The sequence below is a fragment of the Balaenoptera acutorostrata genome, chromosome 3 (genome assembly GCF_949987535.1).
Source record: "Balaenoptera acutorostrata chromosome 3, mBalAcu1.1, whole genome shotgun sequence".
Taxonomy (NCBI): domain Eukaryota; kingdom Metazoa; phylum Chordata; class Mammalia; order Artiodactyla; family Balaenopteridae; genus Balaenoptera; species Balaenoptera acutorostrata.
Genome location: NC_080066.1, coordinates 143,340,286 through 143,362,431, shown reverse-complemented (window position 1 = coordinate 143,362,431; position 22,146 = coordinate 143,340,286). Strand labels below are relative to the sequence as shown.

Below are 22,146 nucleotides of genomic sequence, written 5' to 3'. Positions count from 1 at the left end.
ACAGTAGAGAAGACAAGCTTTGAGAGACTTCTCAGGACCTTAACTGAGAAGCTAGAAAGAATATGAGCAAGGAAGGCATAAAGAGGAATGAGGCTTGGCTAGGTGCTCAGTGAGTCACTCACAAGGGTCTATCAACCAAAATCCTGAGGGCCATCCTATCATTTGCCCTCCGACTCCCCTGTGGGGAGCACGAGGGCTGCCTGCTCAGGTGGAATCACAGCACAGACAAGCCCTTCTTCCCAGGTGGTCCGCATCACCTTACTTTTCCTTTTCAAATAAAAGTTACATACAATTATGTAACATCAGGGTTCAGAATGAAAATAATAGATCATCTTCAGACACATACGAAAGATTAGGTAAAGAATTAATGTAGTGGCATTAAAGATTCGAAGATCAAGTAGAATCATGTGGAACTGTGTTTCTAAAATGCATGTAAATTAATACACATGCTTTTATAAATGGCATAAGCTATTTTGATACGACTGTGGTTTGCTTATGCAATACATCTTAATATGTGTCTGGTTTCTCTAAAACCTCAAAACACTAGAATATTTCCCTTTTAAAAGAAATCTTGGGGCTTCCCTGGTGGCGCAGTGGTTGAGAATCTGCCTGCCAATGCAGGGGACACGGGTTCGAGCCCTGCTCTGGGAAGATCCCACATACCGCGGAGCAAATAGGCCCGTGAGCCACAATTACTGAGCCTGCGCATATGGAGCCTGTGCTCCGCAACAAGAGAGGCCGCGATAGTGAGAGGCCCGCGCACCGCGATGAAGAGTGGCCCCCACTTGCCGCAACTGGAGAAAGCCCTCGCACAGAAACGAAGATCCAACACAGCCATAAATAAATAAATAAATAATTTTTAAAAAAAAAGAAATCTTGGCATGTACTTTGGATTATTATGATTAGAATTTTTACAACTCAAAAGTGAAATTTGAATAGAGATCATTTCTAATGAATGGAATTTTTAGTGATTTTTATTTTCTTCCTTTTGCTTATCTGCATTTTTTAAATTTCAAATGATGAATGCCTATTTCTGCTGCAATAAGAAAAACATTTTTGCTTTTATTTTGGTGAAATGACAACAAATGGGGAATAAGGTATTATTTAGTTCAGGGTCAGTTCTCCAATCCATATGCTATGGAAACTGTATATCTATAGCTGTATAATGAGAAAAATACTCTCTTGACACAAATAAAATATTAGAAAACTTCTCTGGGTTTGTCAGAAATTTCTAGAAAGGACTCCTAAAAGCCTTTTCGGTAGCTCAAGAGGTCTCACTTTCTCATTAGTAGATAGTTTGTTAATGAGCCCTGCTTGCTGTTCTAACAGCACTGAAAAAAGCACTGTCAATGGGGAGAAAGGGACTTCTATGTCACCTTCAAAATTTGATCGGAAGGTGTATGTACCATAGCAGGACGTGTTCAACACATTTAGGTAGTTCTTTAACAGAGTGGTTTAAATGTTACCATTTTCCCTGGTGTAAATTCCCTGTTTTTTCTTCTGTTCTTCAGCTGTACCAGGTTATTTACGGTCGACCTAGGAATTCTAAAGGATCTCCCTTTTGTCTGTTAGGTTATAGAGCTTGTCCTCGCAACTGACAGTTGTTAACTCTGATCTGCCTCCAAGCTCACAGAAGAAAGCTAGTGACACACTTGCCATAATAAGCTTCTCCATCTTTTTCCCATTAACTTTTCCTAACTCTGTTATTACTTACCTTTTCATCATCATTTGACCAGAAGCAATTGGTGTAAATTCCCAGATCAATTGATTTTTAAGATCCACTCTTCTATCTCCTTTTAGGCAATTTATTTTTCTAATAATCACCACAAAATGCCAGAACAATCAATCCTAACTATTCACCACACTTTTGGAACACAAACACGTAGCAATTCTCTGGATATGACATTGCTGCACTTGCTACCTCACAACAAAGCAGTGCCACTCCCCAGCCAATTCCAACTGTACTGATAAACCACCCACTTCAACCATGACAACAGCATTCTAAGTAAATGTAACCACTTCCCTAAAAGAGCTTTCTGTTGGCCTTGACCAAGTCCCAAATGCTCTGAACTGCAGGGTCCACTGCTATAGAAAGGGATACATATCTTATAAGGATTTCAGTGAAGCACATGAAACTAAAAACTACAGTAGCAACGAACATTTATTGCGTGCTTACTATAGCAGATGTACTACAGTATATAAATTGTATTTACTATAATCTGTGAAATGAATTTATCAGGATTATCCCATTTCTTAATCAGCAGTAAAAATTAAAAGCTAATCACAATATTAAAACGTAGAGTAAAAACACTTAAGGATAAAAACGTCCAAAGCCACAAAACTGGATGTGTTAATAGACCAGCACAACTCTAGAAAGCATGCACTCAGGAAGTAATTATTTTTAATTTTCATCAGCTCATTTTAACCTAGAAATTCTGCCCTTGCACCCCACACTCCAATTTTTAAAGCTCATAATACCCCCAGCAAAAGTTCCCTGCCTTCATTACTACCATGTCACCAGTCTCCCAAAAAACCTAGAGAGATCTTTAAGTTACAAGTACTGGCAATGGTTTGGGGGCTTTCCCCCATATATATCTCTTCATTCCTTTTGCCATCACCTCTGCCCGTGACCCCATTACTTTGTCCCTAAATTGCTACCAAAGATTCCTGGCTTTCCTATTAACTCTAGCTTCTCCACCCCTATCTTTAAAGAATCCCAGAGAGGTCTGGGATTGGTGGCAAGAATTACTACAGAAGTTGAGGATGAGACAGAGGTCTGAGTGTGCTGAAGATCAGGACCGATAGCAAGATTTTAGACAAGTATACACCTCAACAGGGGGACCCCCAGCCCTCACCAACCCCACCTTCTCCACGAGTGCTGGAGCCAGACGCATGCCCCGATCCCTTGCTCCACCCACAGGTGGGATTTCAGAGGATGCTTTTCTGGAGAAAGTAAAGCCCCTAGAAAAGACCTCTAGAGATTGATATTTGGGATTCCTCAATAGAAAAGTCAGTTCCATGCCAAATCACCCAGCTGTGAAATTCCACTGATTGGCTTTTTCATTCCTCACTCTTGAATATGACTGGACAGCCAAAGATTATGAGACATTTAAGGAGAGCCTCCAAGAATGAAAGGAAGAGATCAAAACAAACACAAAAGAGGAACCCCGAGGAACCAGCAAACATAGGAAAGGAAAGAAAAATTAAAAATGAAACTGATAATTGAAATTTTTTAGAAATGATGCCATAAGGTGAACTCTATTTTAAAGCTTATAAAAGGCTTCACCATATCAGTTACAAACAGAATCAACATTTCTTCCATTTTACACTTCCACATGACAATGCACTATATAACAAGAGATATATTTTAAAGTTTTGTTCTGCATGCTGCTAACACATTTCACTAGCTTTTTCTTTAACCATTGGATTTTTAACAATATCAAAGCAAAAAGTCATATTCTATTGGACAGAATTAATTTTGGAAAGCCCTTGTAAAATCAGACTTAGTCTTGTTTATAAATATCCACACCCACCATATGCTGAAATGGAAAGCAAAATGCAAGACAACTACCTTGGCAGGAATGAATGCTTAAAGATTTTAATCATAGCCCTCTGAACAAGCAAGCACTACCGTTTGCTCTATTTCCTCCAAAAGACAAAAGTCAATTCCATCCTCAGTGATACAATGGTAATACTACACAGAAACTCAGTATGAATTCACAATTCCACAGGAACCTGAAAATTACCAAGGCAATTTTCCTTTTGAGGATTACAAAGTCTACAGAGTTAGTAATAGTGAAATGGGCAGCCATAGCAGAGTTTTGAGTAGAGGAGAGATATAATTTGACTTATGTTTCAAAATTATCATTTGGACTGATGTGTGGGAACAACACATGGGACAAGGAATGAAGCAGGGAGACTAGTTAAAAGGTTACCACAGAATGGATGGACAGAGGGATAGACAGATGGGTAATAAATGAGAAAGCAAGCACGGTAAAATGTTAAGGGTGGAATCTAGGTGTTGAGAATACAGCTATTTGTGTGAAGTTCTTTCAACTTTGTTATATATTTTACAATTTTCATAATAAAGTGCTGGGAGGAAAAGGTTATTACAGTAATCCAGGTGATGATGGCTGGGACCAGGGCTGCAGAAGTAGAAGGAGTAAGTGGTCAGTGGCCAGGTTCTGAATATATGTTGGAGATGGTACCAACAAGGCTTCCTGACCGATTCGATGTCATATGTCATAGGAGAAAGAGAAGAATAAAAACTAACTCCTAAATTTTTGACGTAAGCAACAGGAAGGATGGAGAAGCCATGAATTGAGCCAGAGAAGGCTGCAGGTGGAGCAGGTCTGAGGGCAAAGCAGGAGTCCAGGTTTGACATTTCAGATGTACATCAGACATCAGTTCTGAAGCCAGGTAACTTGTGCATACTCCACTTTTTTTCAAAGTAAATGCTTCATGTCCCGTGGGAAACTAAGCCAACAGGATCAAGTCAGAACCAGGAAGATGGAGTTTGGCAAGGCAATAAGACAGGAACAGGGCACTATGAAAAAATATTTAAGTGCTGTATTTTTAAAGATCAATAAAAGAGTTAGAAAATAAAATAAGGACATCTCCCATAAACAAAAGGGAGAAAAACAGAAAAGAAATATAAAACTTAAAGGCCAATCCAGTGGATCTAACATCCAAATGAGAAAACAGAGGGAGAAAATTATCAAAGAATTAATACAAGAAGATTTTCTAGAGCTGAAGGACAAACATAAGAGCACAATGAGTGCCCAATACCCTCGGTAAAACACATGGTTACAAAATTTCAGAATAGCAAGAATAAAGAATCTCCCAGAGGACAAAAACCAAACCACACACCAAGGAACAAGAATTAGAATAGCATCAGACTTCTGTATTAGCCATATTGGACAACAGAAGACAGTGAGGAATATCTTAAAAGTTCCAGGAAAACAACATAAGAGCTAAAACTATAAAACTCTTAGAAAAAAACGTAGGACAAAAGCTTCATGACATTGGATTTGGCAATGATTTCTTGGATATAACTCCAAAAGCACAAGCAACAAAAGAAAAAATAAATTGAACTACAATAAAATTTAAAACTTCTTTTCATCAAAGGACACATTCAAGAGTGAAAGGCAGCCCATGGAGTGGGAGAAAATATTTACAAATAATGTATCTGATAAGAAGTTAATATCCATAATACATAAAGAACTCTCACAATTCAACAACAACAAAATAAACAACCCAGTTAAAAATGGGCACAGGACTTGAGCTCAATACCATTAATCAGAATGGAAATGCAAATCGAAACTACAGTGAGATACTACCTCAAACCCATTAAGATGGTTACTATCAAAAAAAACCAGAAAATAATGTAGAGAAATTGGAAAACTTTCACACCATTGGCAGGAAAGTAAAAATGGTACAGCTGCTATGGAAAACACTATGGCAGTTCTTTAAAAATTAAAAATAGAATTACCATATGATGATCCAGCAATTCCACTTCTGGGTACATACACAAAAGAATTGAAAGCAGAGTCTCAAAGAGCTTATTATATACCCATATTCATAGCAGTATATAATTCACATTATACATCCATATTCACAATAGCCAAACGGTGGAAGCAACCCGAGTGTTCATCCATGGATGAATGGATAAACAAAATGTGGCATGTATATACAACAGAATATTATTCAGCTTTAAGAAAGAAGGAAATTCTGACACATAGTACAACATGCCTGCAACTTGAGGACACCATGCTTAGTGAAATAAGACAGTCACAAAAAGACAAATACTGATGATTCCACTTACATGAGGTACCTACAGTATTCATATTCATAGATACATAAATAGAATGGTGGTTGCCAGGGGTGAGGGAGGGTGTGTGGGACATTAATTGTTTTAATTAACTTTGAATTAAATTAACCCATTGTTTAATGAGTACAGAGTTCAGTTTTGCAAGATGAAAAGAGTTCTGGAGATGGACGGTGGTAACGGTTGTTACACAACAATGTGAATGTACTTAATACCACCAAACTTTACACTTAAAAATAGTTAAATTGGTAAATTTTATGTTCTGTGTATTACTACAATTTTTAAAAACTGAGATGGAAAATTATTTCAACCTATAGTCTATATCCACCTAAAGTATTAATCAAGTGTTCGGGTAGAAAATAGTCATTTCTTGACATGCAAGTCTCCAAAAAATGTATGTCCTATGCTCTCACTCTCAGAAAGCTACTGGAAAAGTTACTCCAAAAAAATAAGACAGTAAAACAAGAAAGAGGATGGGAAGTATTCCAACAAAATTGAAAACTAAACTAAACATGAGAAAAACGGGGACTAGACATTGAACACAGGAAAACGAAAGGAGAAATTGCCAGGATGACCGCCATGCAGCGGGTCGGAGCAGGAAAAAGTAGGGCTCTGGGAGAGAGGTCCAGGGTGGGAGCTGCAGGGAGGATGAAATAGAAAGAGGGGATGTGAAAACAGGAAGAGGTGAACAGATAGAATGAAGGAGCACACAGACTGGTGTCTGAGGGAAACTGAAGAACCATCACAGTGAGAGTACTTTGGATGTTAAGCTAGAAGAACTGGAGGCTGATGTCAGAGGGTACTTGAATTAGTGATTTTGAAGAGGGTGTAGCTCCCGGCAAGACAAAGTTCCAATTTGGGGGTCTGAGAAACTTAAAAACAAACAAACAAACAAAAAAAAACTCCTACCTCCATTCATTCCACAAAGAATTTGTGATTTGCACATGTTCACCATTCTTCTAAGTGGAAATGCCGAGAAGTTTGGGAGAGAAGGATCGAGGGAGCTCTCATCAGATGACCTCATTTTTCTCAGGAAAATAAGAAGTCAGATCATCTCTTAGGTGTGAGGGAGCTAGGGTAGGGTAGGGTCCTTGAGAAATGAAAGGTTCTTGGAACAGGTCCTAGTCGAGAACCTGAGCAAACCAAGCAGAAAGGAGTTGGAGTTTTTCTCATGTTTAGTTTAGTTTTCAATTTTGTTGGAATACTTCCCATCCTCTTTCTTGTTTTACTGTCTTATTTTTTTGGAGTAACTTTTCCAGTAGCTTTCTGAGAGTGAGAGCATAGGACATACATTTTTTGGAGACTTGCATGTCAAGAAATGACTATTTTCTACCCGAACACTTGATTAATACTTTAGGTGGACATAGACTATAGGTTGAAAATAATTTTCTATCTCATTTTAAAAAAATTGTAGTAATACACATAACATAAAATTTACCAATTTACCAAGGAGTTGGAAGGCATTGAAGGTACACAAAGACTGGATCAGCACTGGCTGCAAATGCTGACCCAAACAGCATTTTGGGTGCAAGGATCTCCCAGGAGGACCCAGGATGTGACTGATGCTCAGGTAGGAGTAGCAACAGCTGGTGACTTAATAAATTTCTGCCAACTAAAAAATGTTCTAAAATTGCTCATGGACACAAGGACTTATCAGGAATGTTCATGGAAGAACTATATATAGCAGAAAAATTGGAAACAGTCGAATCCCATCAGTAGGAGAATGGATAAACTGTAGTTGAGTCATATGAGGGAAGACTATTCCACAGCTAAAATGAATGACCAGTATCAGCAAGGTTAAATATCAAAACTAAAATGTTCAGGGGTGGAGGGCAGAGCAAGTCCAAAAGGATTGATACACTATGAAGTCATTTATGTACTTTATGTAAATTTTAAACACACACATACATATATGGTAAAAGAACAGAAACACGCTTGGGAGTGATACCCACAACTTCAGGGTAGAGGGCAAAGGAGTGGGAGGGCGGGACTTCAGCTCTATAGCTAATGTTTCATTCTTCTAAAAAGTTAACATCTAGGACTTCCCTGGTGGCACAGTGGTTAAGAATCCACCTGCCAATGCAGGGGACATGGGTTCGAGCCCTGGTCTGGGAAGATTCCACATGCCACGGAGCAACTAAGCCCATGCACCACAACTACTGAGCCTGCGCTCTAGAGCCCGTGAGCCACAACTACTGAAGCCCACGTGCCTAGAGCCCGTGCTCTGCAATGAGAAGCCACCACAATGAGAAGCCCACGCACCGCAACGAAGAGTAGCCCCCGCTCACCGCAACTAGAGAAAGCCCGTGTGCAGCAATGAAGACCCAACGCAGCCAAAAATAAATTAATTTTTTTAAAAAGTTAACATCTAAGTAGGATTACATTACAGATGTTAGAAATAGTCATCCTTTTTTTCCAGACCAAACTTTTAATTATTTTATTGAACAACACATTAAATGATTCTCTAAAACAGGTATCTTAACTGATTTCCTCTTCCCAGATCATTTTACATTTGCAGATTTTAAGCTATTTTACCATCTGTTGACCCATTATGAATCAAAAGTTATTAATAAAGTTTATGGTAAGAGGCAAATATGATATTTAACAAAACATCATTAAGAAATTCCATTCTTAACATTTTTAAATTGTAATAGAATTCTACTTAGGTTAGAGAGGAGAGATGAAATGGTTGAAAGAGCCCTAGACTTAAGAGTCGGGGGGAAAAAAAAAAAAAAAAGAGTCGGAAGAATCTGGCCTTGGTCCCAGCTCTGCCACTGACCTCAAAGCCTTGGATAATCATCAGCCTCTGTAAGGTCCCGTTTCTTCATCTGTGAAATGATTTTGTCTGAGCCAACTCACACTTTCGGGTTCTTGCCAAAGAATCTAACCCGAAGTTCTCTGCTGTGCATTTAAAAACCCTGGATTACAAGAAATAATATTCCTGGAGGAACGCCTGGAAGACTAAACGTCCACCCATTCCTGGATGTGGTCTTTGGATCCTGTCCAGCCATCAGGGAGCTGTGAACCTGAACTGCATTGTTTTATCCCCCTAGAGAACTGCTTTTATTAAAACGTATTCTGGCATAATCCCATAAACCTTACCAAGCAGGATATTATAGGAAGCAGTCAAGAGAGACCTACCATTGTACTTCTTACACAGGAGTTCAGGAAGACAGTCTGTAAGCCACATAGTGTTCCTTTCATGAGAACAAGCTGTGGAAAATTCTCAGGTCTCAGTACCAAGAAAAACTGTGATCCTGAGCATTTATTCTTTTAATCTAATGACCATGTTATTTTTATAAACAAAGTTTCCCTCTCTTTATTTTGGCTGGTATAGCCTGGATCTAGCAACTACAAATGACTTTATGGAAAACAAGGTGCTATCTCACCAGCTTTATGCATCTATTCTTATTTTTCCTTCACTGCAATATCCTCATCTATTTTTCTATTCAACTGAATTTTATGTTTCTATGCAAACTAACTCAAAATTTCTCTACAATAAAGGAGGGTACAAATAAGTGAGTTAAACAAACTCGGACTTTCTGTAGCACAAGATGAGATAACATGTAGCATGCTGAAAATTACAAAATGAGATACAAATGCAAGTTGTTCTCCATTGGTGAGAAAGAAAAATTTATTAGTGGAAGATGAAATTTATGTGCTTTCAGTAAGTGAGATCTTTTTAATATTTTTCAATGTCAAGTCGCTTGAAGACATCCAGATTCCAGTTCTAAGCTCTAGGAAGACATCTAATTTGTAGACAACACAGTGAAGCATCCCTAAAACACTATGAATGACTTTGTGACTTACTCTATCATTTCTGCCAGGTTCTGTTTGTTCCTGTCCCATCTTCTTGAACTAAGTGCATGTCCCCTGTAGCCTCATTCCCATGGAGACCCTGAATCAATGGGGAGTCTTGCCTGGAAGCAATGGATTAACAATGCCTCTAGTGGGAGGTGGAACAGAGAGAGGGTGGGCGAGGAAGTACTAAAGGGCATAAATTGGCTTGCTATTATTCATAAGAAAAATATATTCCTAAGAATTCTTTGCACTCAAGAATATATTTTTTCAATGATTATACTCTTGGTGAATATATTCTTACTCTGCCTCTCCCCCATGTCCCCACTCCCTGCCCATCAATCTCCTCTCTCTTGAAGATCAGCAGTCCAGGCTCTGCGGGGTGTTTTTCTCTCTCCCTGTCCAAGTCCCCTCCCATTACAACAGGGCAAACAAAAACTGAAGGTTCCGTAAAATGCCAGCATATAAAAATGAAATACAGGACACCTTAAACATCACCTACATCTTCAAAAAGCTGTTAAAACCACTGTATATGAATTGTTTACATTTTCCAAACAGTGAAAAGAAACAAGCAATTAGGTAGGTCCGCTTGCCATTCAGGAAACTGGCTTTAGGTGGATTGGCCTTCTTCCCCAAGAAGTAGCTGTGTGACTAACAGATCACTTACTCTGGTCCTGACTCCAGGAATAACTTCCGCCCTGCGGCCAGCCAGACCAGCTAGGGCCCTGACTCCCATCGATCACCTAGTTCTTGTTAGCCTCTTCCCAGCATTTCACGCTGGAGTAAAGCATCCTGGCATCACAGTAGAGGCTGTAGGTCCTGAATGTCAACTTGAAGTGCCTGCCAACATGGAGAAACCCAATCCTCACAAGTTCCACCACTGAGCCTACCTGTTCTTTTGGAGCAGATCCTTTGGCCCTGGGTCTTCTCTGGATTGCGAGTGCTGAGAAGGGACTATGTTTGGCTCACTGTTGTATCTTTATCATCTAGCACAGTATGTGGCACAGAGCAGGTACATAATAAATGTTTGAGGAAAGAGTAAAAGAGTGAACAAATGAACAAACTGGAGCAAAGTTATGGAGGACACTGTTCCTACGACTCTCAGCTCCCCTGTGGGAAGCCCTCCATTAAATTTTTTTTTTCTTTTTTTTAACCATTTAATGCTAGGAAAATACTTCATTTCCTTGGAGACACAGGTTGGGGTTTTGTTTTGTTTTGTTTTGTTTTTTTACAGGTTGGGTTTTTTTGTGGTTGCTTCTATATTATTTCTGTTCTTATCTTCCTTTCTGAAAATAAGAACCATATAATCAGTGTTTCTTTTTTCACCTTGGATGTCCAGAAACACAGAGCTAACTCTGAGGTCAAATTGTAGCAATTATGTCAGTCAAAGTTATGTCTGTTTTTCCCTGGCCTTTGTCTTGTTTTTTGTTTTTACCTTTTATTGACATATAATACCTTTCTTATACATATTTGTTGCGGTCATCTTAAATCCTTTGTGAATAAGGTAAGGAATGAACAAATTAAAAAACTAAATAACCAAATAAGCAAGCAAACCATAACTCAGAAAGTATATATATATATATGTGTATATATATATATATATATATATATATATATATATTTTTTTTTTTTTTTTGGCTGCATTGGGTCTTTGTTGCTGAACGTGGGCTTTCTCCAGTTGCAGCGAGCGGGGGCTAGTCTTCATTGTGGTGCGCGGGCTTCTCATTGCAGTGGCTTCTCTTGTTGTGGAGCATGGGCTCTAGGCGCTCAGGCTTCAGTAGTTGTGGCATGCGGGCTCAGTAGTTGTGGCTCGTGGGCTCTAGAGCGCAGGCTCAGTAGTTGTGGCACACGGGCTTGCTCCACGACATGTGGGGTCTTCCTGGACCAGGGATTGAACCTGTGTCCCTGCATTGGCATTCTTAACCACTGTGCCACCAGGGAAGTCCCAGAAAGTATATTTAACAAGGATGCTTTTTTCTTTTTTTTCTGCAAAACACCTGAAATTTTACTCATGGTACAAAAGTATTTAATAAGCGCTACATTGGTACAGAAAAACACACAGCCTACAGCTAGTTCATCCTCTAAAACCAGAACAGCCAAGTGAAAAGTCAGTAGAGATTCTTATTTTTACTTGAAAAATAAAAACATAAACAACAACAAAAAAACAACTAAGGTACACATTGGGAATTGAACTACTATAGTTTTTCTTTCTAGAGATGTGACATCCATGTTTTCTGGTCAGTAATGTTCTATCAAATATTGTAGTAAACCAGTGTACTAAATCCAAGCAGACAGATGACCAGTAAAGCTGTTTGCTATCTCCTACTGAGCTAGACCAGTAGAACACTATCTTGGTAGGATTATTTTGACAGCAAGAAGGAAGTGCAGAGCCCCTACCCCAACAGAAAACTTAAGGAGCTGTTTTACATAGAAAGGGTTTTAAGAAAACCTGCACAAACACTAACATACTCTAAGAAAAGGAAACCTTTTAGACTACTTCCAGCATACATTCATTGGTGCCCAGTAAAATAGGAACACCAACACAGAAAGCATTTTTGCTTTCATAGCACCAACAGCTAAAAAGCACACAGCATATAATACTTTGATCTTGAAGTGAGTAATCATGGAAGTTCCAAGATTATATCCACTAGGTTAGCCTGAGTATTCATCTATAAAAATATGTTTTCAAAAACACATAAACGAGAGTTATAGAAACAATGGGACTACATCGGGACCAGTAGAAGACAGTGAAGTGATACAAGGACTGTACATGTAAGAGTAGGAATTGATTTTCACAAGTACCTTTTAGGTAAAGAACAACTCTCTAAATTGATTCCAACAGCCAAGACTAGCTGTGATAGTAGGAGTTTCAGAAATCTTGGGATGGGCAGCTAGCTTGAGTTAAACCCTAGATAAACACTCCCAGTCAAAAAGCCCATTGAGGCTGCAGGACTGAAACTCTGACCCATATAAAAAGCTGTGAGTGCACAAAAAGCCTGGTGGGACATGCAAGGCCTGCTGGGCCAAGAGAGTTGGTGATGGTGGGTTCTTCCAACATGGACACACCAACATGTATGCTGGGGAAGTGCCCCCTGGGTGGAATGCTGGACTTGGGCTTGATGCAGGAGCCAGACTCAGACGCTCCTGAGAGAGGTGTCTACTCAGGGAGGAGTACTAGGGTTACTGAAGACAAGAACGTCCCAGGAAGGTCAGGTAATTTTCTTCTGACCCATCAATACTTAACATTAACGAAGAGTTGCAGAACAGAATCAGTCATTCCAAGATGTATTCTTCTGACATCATTAGCCAAGCCTCTCCCAGTCTACTGGGCTGGTGATGTCTAGAAAGATCCCATTACCTGGAAGTGGGACCTAGGGCCGCAGATGTTCTGGGAAGCTGTCATAGAAGATGATTTGCACAATTAAGTCACCACTAAACCGCTGCTTAAGCCCAGTCCCTGGTCTTCTTTTTCTGCTCGACAGTCCAGAAACATTTCTTTGAGAGCCAGAAAATCTGTAAACGTGAGCAGCACGTCGAAAATGTCACCGGCCACTTCATCTTTATGGTGCTGTAGAGTGTACTGAAAGCCGCCATGTTAAATCCAGGAATCCGCTCCAACAGCTGTTCTATATACTTTTCAACCAAAGAAATATATTCATTAAAAATAGGTGTGTAGGTGAGCTTATTCTCTACTGTGTCTTCAAACTCCTGGTAGTACTTGTCCATGAAATTCCTCTGTAATAACTGGAACTCATCATCCATGATAATGTCCTCTAAATATCCAACCACAGCATCAAATTCTGCATCAGAGGCGGAAGAGATGGACAGCGCGAAGCTCTCTTCCTCTAGGGCGTCCATCGCCGCCGCCGCTTCCACAGCGCACGGGGGAGCGGGCCCGCCGGCCTTCTACCCCGCCCGAGGAACGGGCGCAGCCTCCGCTCTGCTCCGCAGAGCCCCAACCTTCATCGGGAAGGCCTCGCAGCCGAGGCCTCAGCCGGCTCACGGCCCAGCTGGGTAGTGCCTGCGCACGACGACCCGGCCTCAGGCTCCCGGGCTGCTGCCACGCGCCGGCCGGGCCTCCAAGCCCTGCCAGGCCTCCGACAAGGATGCTTTTTAATACACACACATATAAAAATAAAAATAATTTTGAAATTCAGGTGTTCCCGAGTCACAGGGTATTTTTAAAAAGTTACAATTTCCTCTTTGATGTCTCCATTTGAACTGTTCCCCTTCCTTCCACTTTTTCTAAAAATAAATTTATTTTATTTATTTACTTATTTTTGGCTGTCTTGGGTCTTCGCTGCTGTGCACGGGCTTTCTCTAGTTGCGGCGAGTGGGCGCTACCCTTCGTTGCAGTGCATGGGCTTCTCATTGCGGTGGCTTCTCATTGCGGAGCATGGGCTCTAGGCGCCCGGCCTTCAGTAGTTGCGGCACGCAGGCTCAGTAGTTGTGGCTCACGGGCTTAGTTGCTCCGCGGGATGTGGGATCTTCCCGGACCAGGGATCAAACCCACGTCCCCTCCATTGGCAGGCGGATTCTCAACCACTGCACCACCAGGGAAGCCCCTCCTTCCACTTTTGACAAGATTTTTTTTCTCCCCAAATGGCCAGAATCCTTGGCCACAAAAAAACTGAATTGCCCTCAAATGTCTTCCTAGACGTATTTTAAGGTAAAATGCCTATTTCTATTTGTAATGATTTTTTATCTTGGATTTTTAAGGCTTCAGAGGAATTGTGGTCCCAAACTATTCTGGAGGAAAGAAGGAATGGAGAAGATGGGGGAATTCTATTAAATTTACAAAGCTGAACTAGTCCTACTGAGTTGTGGCCAAAATGGTTGCATATTCACCGGCAAAATTCTGAAATGACTGAAACGTTTGGGAAAATATGTGCAGGATCTCACTGTGATTATAACAGTATTTTTGTCAAGTGTTTCAAGTAACATAACTGTACGTGCGTTTTTACACATTTCTGTTGGGTAGCATTTCCCCACTGATGAAAGATTCGTTGTCTTCAAAATTCCAAATACTGGTATCTCCAAGATATTTAAAATAAATATTTCTAAATTTGAAATGTTTGCGAGCAAATACAACAGCCAGAAATATGTTGGCTGTTAAAATGAGAAGTTTGTTTCTGAAATATATTATTTATTTAGAAAAATATTTGCCAATTTTAGTGGCAGCTGCAGAAATGTTTTCACACTCAGAAATTAGTTTGCTATCAAAAATGGGAAAAGGAAGACTGATTTGTTTTCCCATTTGGCCTGCACTACTACGACCAACCCAAAATACACACATCTTTATCAACAGATGCACCAGCTGCTGCTTGGCCAGGTACCCATTCTTTCTCTTTAACTGTGTTCTTGCAGAGGAAATTAACAAAATTAACCTTTTTCAGATAAGGGTCCATTTTGTCTTATAATGACCAAGTCCCACTACATCCCTCAATCACACATATATGATTGCTACGTTTCTTGCTTAACTTAGAAGTTTTCTGACCCAATTTTATTCTACTACTCAAGCTTAAGATAAATATTATACAAACATGAACTAAATTCATGTAGAGTTGGGCGTTCTACATGAGACCATATTAATTCATTCAGTTAACAAATACCCACTGAGTGCTTACTACTTGCCAGGCACTGTATCAGTTACTAAGGATGTAAAGGTAAGTGGGAAAGGTTTTCCAGACAAGAACAGTGTGCTCAGGATGCATAACTGACAGCAGTCGCTAATTGCCTGGGGGAATCTAAAAAAGCAAGGCTTGTCCTAACAGGCTTAATGGAAAAGGAGCAGTTTTTACCTTCGCATCCTCAAGATTTTCCTGGTAAAGCAGGTAGGACCTGGCAAATGTAGATTGGTGGATGAGGAAGCTGACCAGGACAAGAGAATCTAGTCAAATTACAAATCATTAATAAGTGCAAAAATAAGTTTGTTCCTCCAACCCACCACCACAACAGAGCCAAGGGTTAAGAAATGGATTAAATGGAAGAAAATATTTGCAAACAATGCAACCAACAAGGGATTAATCTCCAAAATATACAAACAACTCATACAACTCAACAACAACAACAACAAAAAACCCAATAGAAAAATGGGCAGAAGACCTAAATAGACATCTCTCCAAAGAAGACATACAGATGGCCAAAAAACACATGAAAAGATGCTCAACATCGCTAATTATTAGAGAAATGCATATCAAAATCACAATGAGGTATCACCTCACACCGGTCAGAATGGCCATCATCAAAAAATCTACAAACGATAAATGCTGGAGAGGGTGTGGAGAAAAGGGAACCCTCTTGCACTGTTGGTGGGAATGTAAATTGGTACAGCCACTATGGAGAACAGTACGGAGGTTCCTTAAGAAACTAAAAATAGAGCTACCATATGACCCAACAATCCCACTCCTGGGCATATATCTGGAGAAAACCACAATTCGAAAAGATACATTCACCCCAATGTTCATTGCAGCACTATTTACAATAGCCAAGACATGGAAGCAACCTAAATGTCCATCGACAGAGGAATGGATAAAGAATATGTGATACACATATACAATGTAATATTACTCAGCCATAAAAAAAGAATGAATTAATGCCATTTGCAGCAATACAGATGGACCTAGAGATTATCATACTAAATGAAGTAAATCAGACAAAGACAAACATCAAGTGATATCACTTATATGCGGAGTCAAAAAAAAAAAATGATACAAATGAATGTATTTCCAAAACAGAAAGAGACTCACAAATTTAGAAAACAAGTTTATGGTTACCAAAGGGGAAAGGTGGGGGGGAGTAACAGATTAGGAGGTTGGGATTAACATATACACACTACTATATATAAAATAGATAAAAACAAGCACTTACATACAGCACAGGGAAATCTACTCAGTATTCTGTAATAACCTATATGGGAAAAGAATCTGAAAAAGAATAGATATATGTATATGTATAAATGAATCACTTTGCTGTACACCTGGAACTAACACAACATTGTAAATCAACTATACTCCAATATAAAATAAAAGTTAAAAAAGTAAAAAATAAAAAGAATGTGGTTATAATTACAAAAAAAAGAAGAAATGGATTCAAGTATTTTTAGGGGGTGAAAAAAATCTTTGAAATCTAAATTATGTATACCGGATAAAAAGTCAAACTATAGTTCAAATTTATTTTCTACAAAATGTAATATACAATTCATTTACTTTTACGAGGGTTTTTTGGTACTATAAATGTGTGTATTAAAGTAACTTTTTAACGTTACAGAAAACTAAAAAATGATAAAAATCTATCCACAGTCCCACCATCCAAATACCACCACTCCTAATAGTTTGGTGAATTTTTAGACTACTTTTATCTCTAACATAGGTTTTTTAATTTTGTTTTTATAGTGTTGTAATTATATCACAAAATTTTTCTTGATTCTGCTAAATATTAAGCATCAGTATTTCCATGTTATTAGTCTCCATAAACATCATTTTAATGCCTACATTGTATTTTTTTAATAAATTTATTTATTTATATTTGGCTGTGTTGGGTCTTTGTTACTGCGTGCGGCTTTCTCTAGTTGTAGTGAGCGGGGGCTACTCTTCCTTGCAGCGCGCGGGCTCCTCATTGCCGTGGCTTCTCATTGCAGAGCACAGGCTCTAGGAGCACAGGTTTCAGTAGTTGTGGCACGCGGGCTCAGTAGTTGTGGCTCGTAGGCTCTAGAGCGCAGGCTCAGTAGTTGTGGCACACAGGCTTAGTTGCTCCATGGCATGTGGGTTCTTCCCGGACCAGGGCTCGAACCCATGTCCCCTGCACTGGCAGGTGGATTCTTAACCACTGCACCATCAGGGAAGTCCCACCTACATTGTATTTTGATGGTACATAAAAATTTGAATCAGAAAAGAACAGCAAGGATTAATCTCCTAAAACTTCTCAAGACCAGGAAAAAAAAATGTTCTCTAATTGTTTAGCCTTCATTCATTTATTATTAGCCAGTAATTTACCCAGAACATATTAATGTACAGCTTGTATGCTTCAGGCACTACGCTGGGTGGTTAGCAAGATAATCAATCCTCGGAAAAATGGTCTCCAAGACAAGAGGGATACATAATCCCTCACTTTATTTGATTCCTGGCCATTGTTACCACTGTGCTTCAGCTCTTGTTCTGTGCAGATTAAATCAAATAATTAAGTGAGTTATACTATGAGACTAATTTCCAGGAGGACAGGAATGGTGAATGGGCTGCAATAACAAGGACCATCTGAGCTGAACAGAAGCAAGTCTGACCTCAAGGTCCCTGCCCATGGTGAGAGAAGGACCAACACACATGAGCGCTGGATGGCTATCAAACAAAGGACAATGCTTCCCATGCAGGCTTGGAATACCCTAGCTGCACTAAGTCTAATCTGGGAAGCTGAATGGTCTTTGAGGAGGCAATGCCACGTCGCAGAATTATTCCTAGACTAGTGGTTTACAGACCTGAGTTCTGGTTCTCATTCTGGCCCAAGCACAGATAATGCATTTACATATCTGAACCATAATTTTCCCATCCATAATGTAAGGATGGATCTAGACATTCTCTAAGAGCCCTTCCAGCTAAATAAATCTGTGATTTTATGAGGCTATAAAAAGCAGGACTCAACAGTCCACAGAAGTACCAAACCCAGACATCTTACCACTTTTAAAGCATTATTTCAAACAACAAGAATGAAGAAAAAACAGTTCCTTGCTGCTCTAGAAGTTACATACCTTCCAGTTCAATTACTGAGCTATTTTGAGTTGTGATCAATCCTCAGTCTGGCTGGCAATGCCGACAAGGCCAGGGCTGGGGTTTGAGCCTCTGGATCGTCCGGGAGGACAATCTGCTGTGTTCTCGAATGTGGCCACAAGATGAACACCTTCCCCATGGACCCACAGAGTGGGTGTGATGGGTACAAATCTGTTTTCTAATGCAAATGTTCAAAGTATCACCTTAACGACTGAAGGTCACACTCTCATTACATGACATTCTCTGACAGTATGGAAACTAGAGAATAAATTCTCTTTATTATTGAAAAATTATTTTCAATTTTTCTCAAAATGATTATTATTTCCATGCTATTAGGGTTAACTTTATAAATTCTTTAATAATTAGAGAACAGTCCACGCCATTTAAGAAACACAAAATTAATAAGACTACTACCCCAATAAGTATAAAATAGTCTGTCAAACAATTTAGATACATATTTACAAAATATAAAATTGACACAAATACATCCAGTAAGTAAACAAACTTTGCACTTAATAATTGCCTTTGCGCCTAATAATCACACAATGTACTCTTAAACTCACCCCTATTCTACCTACCTCTTGAAATCAAAGCCTATCACTGGAAAAGAAAAAAAGGAACAAAATGTCATATAATAAACAAGTGGGCAACAGAGCATGCATTCCACCCTGCCTTACAGGAATTATAGTCAGCTAGTCTTATCAAAAAAATCATTACTCATCTGAAGATCATAAAGCCAAAAAGAAAAAAAAAAGTACCACATGGACACAGGGCAGGAAGGGAAGGGTGGGACAAATTGGGAGATTAGGATTGACATATATACACTACCATGCGTAAAATAGATAGCTAGTGGGAACATGCTATAAAGCACAGGAAGCTCAGCTCGGTGCTCTGTGATGACCTAGATGGGTGGGATGGGGCGAGGGGTGGGAGGGAGGTCCAAGAGGGAGGGGATATAGGTATGCATATAGCTGATTCACTTCACTGTACAGCAGAAACTAACACAACATTGTAAAGCAATTATACTCCAATTAAAAAAATAAAATAAAATAAAAAATAAATTTAAAAAAAAGTACCATCAGCTCTCAATGACCCAAGCACACATATTTCTTATGTTGCATTAGTCAGAGTCCCCTCCCTCAACCAAGGACATTAAACAGGTGATAAGCTTGTGTGTCTGCCTGTATGTACACCTTTGCAGGTAGTGAGTCCACCCAACAGTACGTTCGGAATCTTTTTCGAGACAGAGCCAGTGCGGGTGTTAAAGCTACTTTCATCCTGTGAAATGGCATCATTATCTGTCCGTGCTAGTACACATGGGGTTGTAGGGCTCAGTCACTAGAAAGTAGCAAGATCCCATGTTGATGGTGGGGAGGGGAGGCGGGTGGCCAGGTACAATTAAGAAAATAGCATCCATTCAACTTGCTTATTCTCGGAACATCTTCCCTCAGCTTCAATTAAGTGTTCAGTAAATGCAAGCTGAATATCTTGAATAAGCACGCAGCCAACTGCATACTGAACACATAGCTAACGGCGCTACCTCCGTGACTCACAGCTCAACATACTCAAAGTAGAACAGGGGACTTCACTTCTGGCCATGAAGGAGTTACAGCATCCACAGTCAACCTTCTTCTAGGAAAAAAATTATTTTTAATAGGAAACATTTTAAGAGTACAACAGGCAGTGCGGGGGGGTCATCCTTCTGAGAGGGAAACAAGCGAGGTGAGCCCCAGGATTGTCCGTGCTTTCTACCCGGAGACAACGCGCAGACCTCAGCGCTTCGAGGGGAACACCACATAGAACAGGGCAACCTTGCAGGTCAGAATTCAGAAAGGCTGAGACGGCCAAAGCAGAGAAGGAAGCAGGGCTGGGCAGAGGATGAGATGAGCTGCAAAGCAGGCTCCAGAACAGCCTCTCCCAACCCCACAGTGGGCTCAGGAGGCGAAATGGCCCTTCAGAGTTGTCCTGAGTTGGTGTAGATGGTCCTCACACTCCCACTTCATCAGTCACTAGAGGTGGGGCCCTCCATCGCCACCCACCCCTGTGAAGGGGCGTAACACCGGGTGAGGTGGTTTGCTGCCGCTGAGGCGATCCCGGAAAGGCTGGCAGCACTCCCAGAGGCTGGCAGACCTGGACTGAGTTCTTAAAATCAGCAGTCTAGTGATTTTACTTCCCTGCTTAAAACACTTCAGAGGCTCCTCATCAACTGCACAGCATTCCAGGCTCTTCAAGATCTGGCACCTTCCTCCTTCTTTATCCCCATCTCCTGACCCAGGCTACAAATATGGCAAATGAATCCAAGCTCTCTTTAATGTCCCATGTTGTCTCTCACTTTTCTGTCTTTGCACACGGTGCTTCTCCTACCCAAGCTCCGGGGGAATGAGAAGGTCTGCCTTTGTGCTCCCTATACACCCCATACCTCAGACTCAGCACAAATATTCCAACTGTCCGGTCCCTGTGTCTGAGACCCCATCTGATCCGTGAGCTTCTGGAGAGTACCGCCTCCTTCTTTGTAGCCACAGCACCAAACACCAAGTCTGATGCAAAGTAGGACACTAAACAAATGTGCAAGGAGTCAACGGAGGGATGAATGGATAGAACCATTAAGCATCCTCACCAGGTACCTCCGGCTGAAACTGTGCTGAGAGTCACTTCTCCCTTCTCCCCACAAGGCTGCTGCACCCCCATGTTCTCCAATCTTAGAAATTTTACCTGCACTGTGGTCTATGACAGGGCCTATTTTCTCCTTTTTAATTTATCCTCAATATTCTCTCTTGTCTGATATGGTCTAGGAGTGGGAAGATGCTCACACACTTATCTTCTGGCCCCAACAACCTGGCCATGGCCCTTCTCTAAACTTTGAGCTTCATAGCTGTTTATTTTATTTTTTTTAACATCTTTATTGGAGTATAATTGCTTTACAGTGGAGTGTTAGTTTCTGCTTTATAACAAAGTGAATCAGCTATACATATACATATATCCCCATATCTCTTCCCTCTTCATCTCCCGCCCTCCCACCCTCCCTATCCCACCCCTCTAGGTGGTCACAAAGTACCGAATGATCTCCCTATGCTATGCGGCTGCTTCCCACTAGCTATCTAGTTTACATTTGGTAGTGTATATATGTCCATGCCACTCTCTCACTTTGTCCCAGCTTACCCTTCCCCCTCCCCGTGTCCTCAAGTCCATTCTCTAGTAGGTCTGCATCTTTATTCCTGTCTTGCCCCTAGGTTCTTCTGACCATTTTTTTTTTTTTTTTTTTTTAGATTCCATATATATGTGTTAGCATACGGTATTTGTTTTTTCTCTTTCTGACTTACTTCACTCTGTATGACAGACTCTAGGTTTCATGGCTGTTTTTCATCTCCTGGACCAGGGGACCCACCCCTCAACTCTCCACTAGGTCATCCATCACCACCCAATGCCCCTTCACAAAATTCTCTTCCTGATGCCACAATACACTTTTTCGCTTCAAAACAATTCACTAGCTTCTGCATTTTAAGCAACAAAAACAGTGCTACATTTATATTTCATCACAGAAAACATCAGGCTCTAGTCTAGGACAACTTTTCCCGAATTCAAAATATTCAATACCTCTGTAGGGAAGGGATATTTATCATCTAATATAAATTCCTTTTTTCTTTTTTTGTTGCATGTTCAACCTTTATTAACTGTCACTTCTTTATATCTAGAGTACAATGAAGCTTGCACTTATAATAATATAAAAGGACTCTGAAGCTTTGAAATGTCCTAAAAGATTAC

General features: G+C 40.2%; 1 protein-coding gene and 1 pseudogene across 8 annotated transcripts in view; both read right to left on the bottom strand.

The window, feature by feature from the left end:
- SYNE2 (spectrin repeat containing nuclear envelope protein 2) overlaps window positions 1-22,146 on the bottom strand; it is a 317,434-nt gene that overhangs the window by 270,342 nt on the left and 24,946 nt on the right. The window lies entirely within an intron of this gene.
- On the bottom strand, window positions 12,966-13,483 carry LOC103002438 (ADP-ribosylation factor-like protein 2-binding protein; annotated as a pseudogene).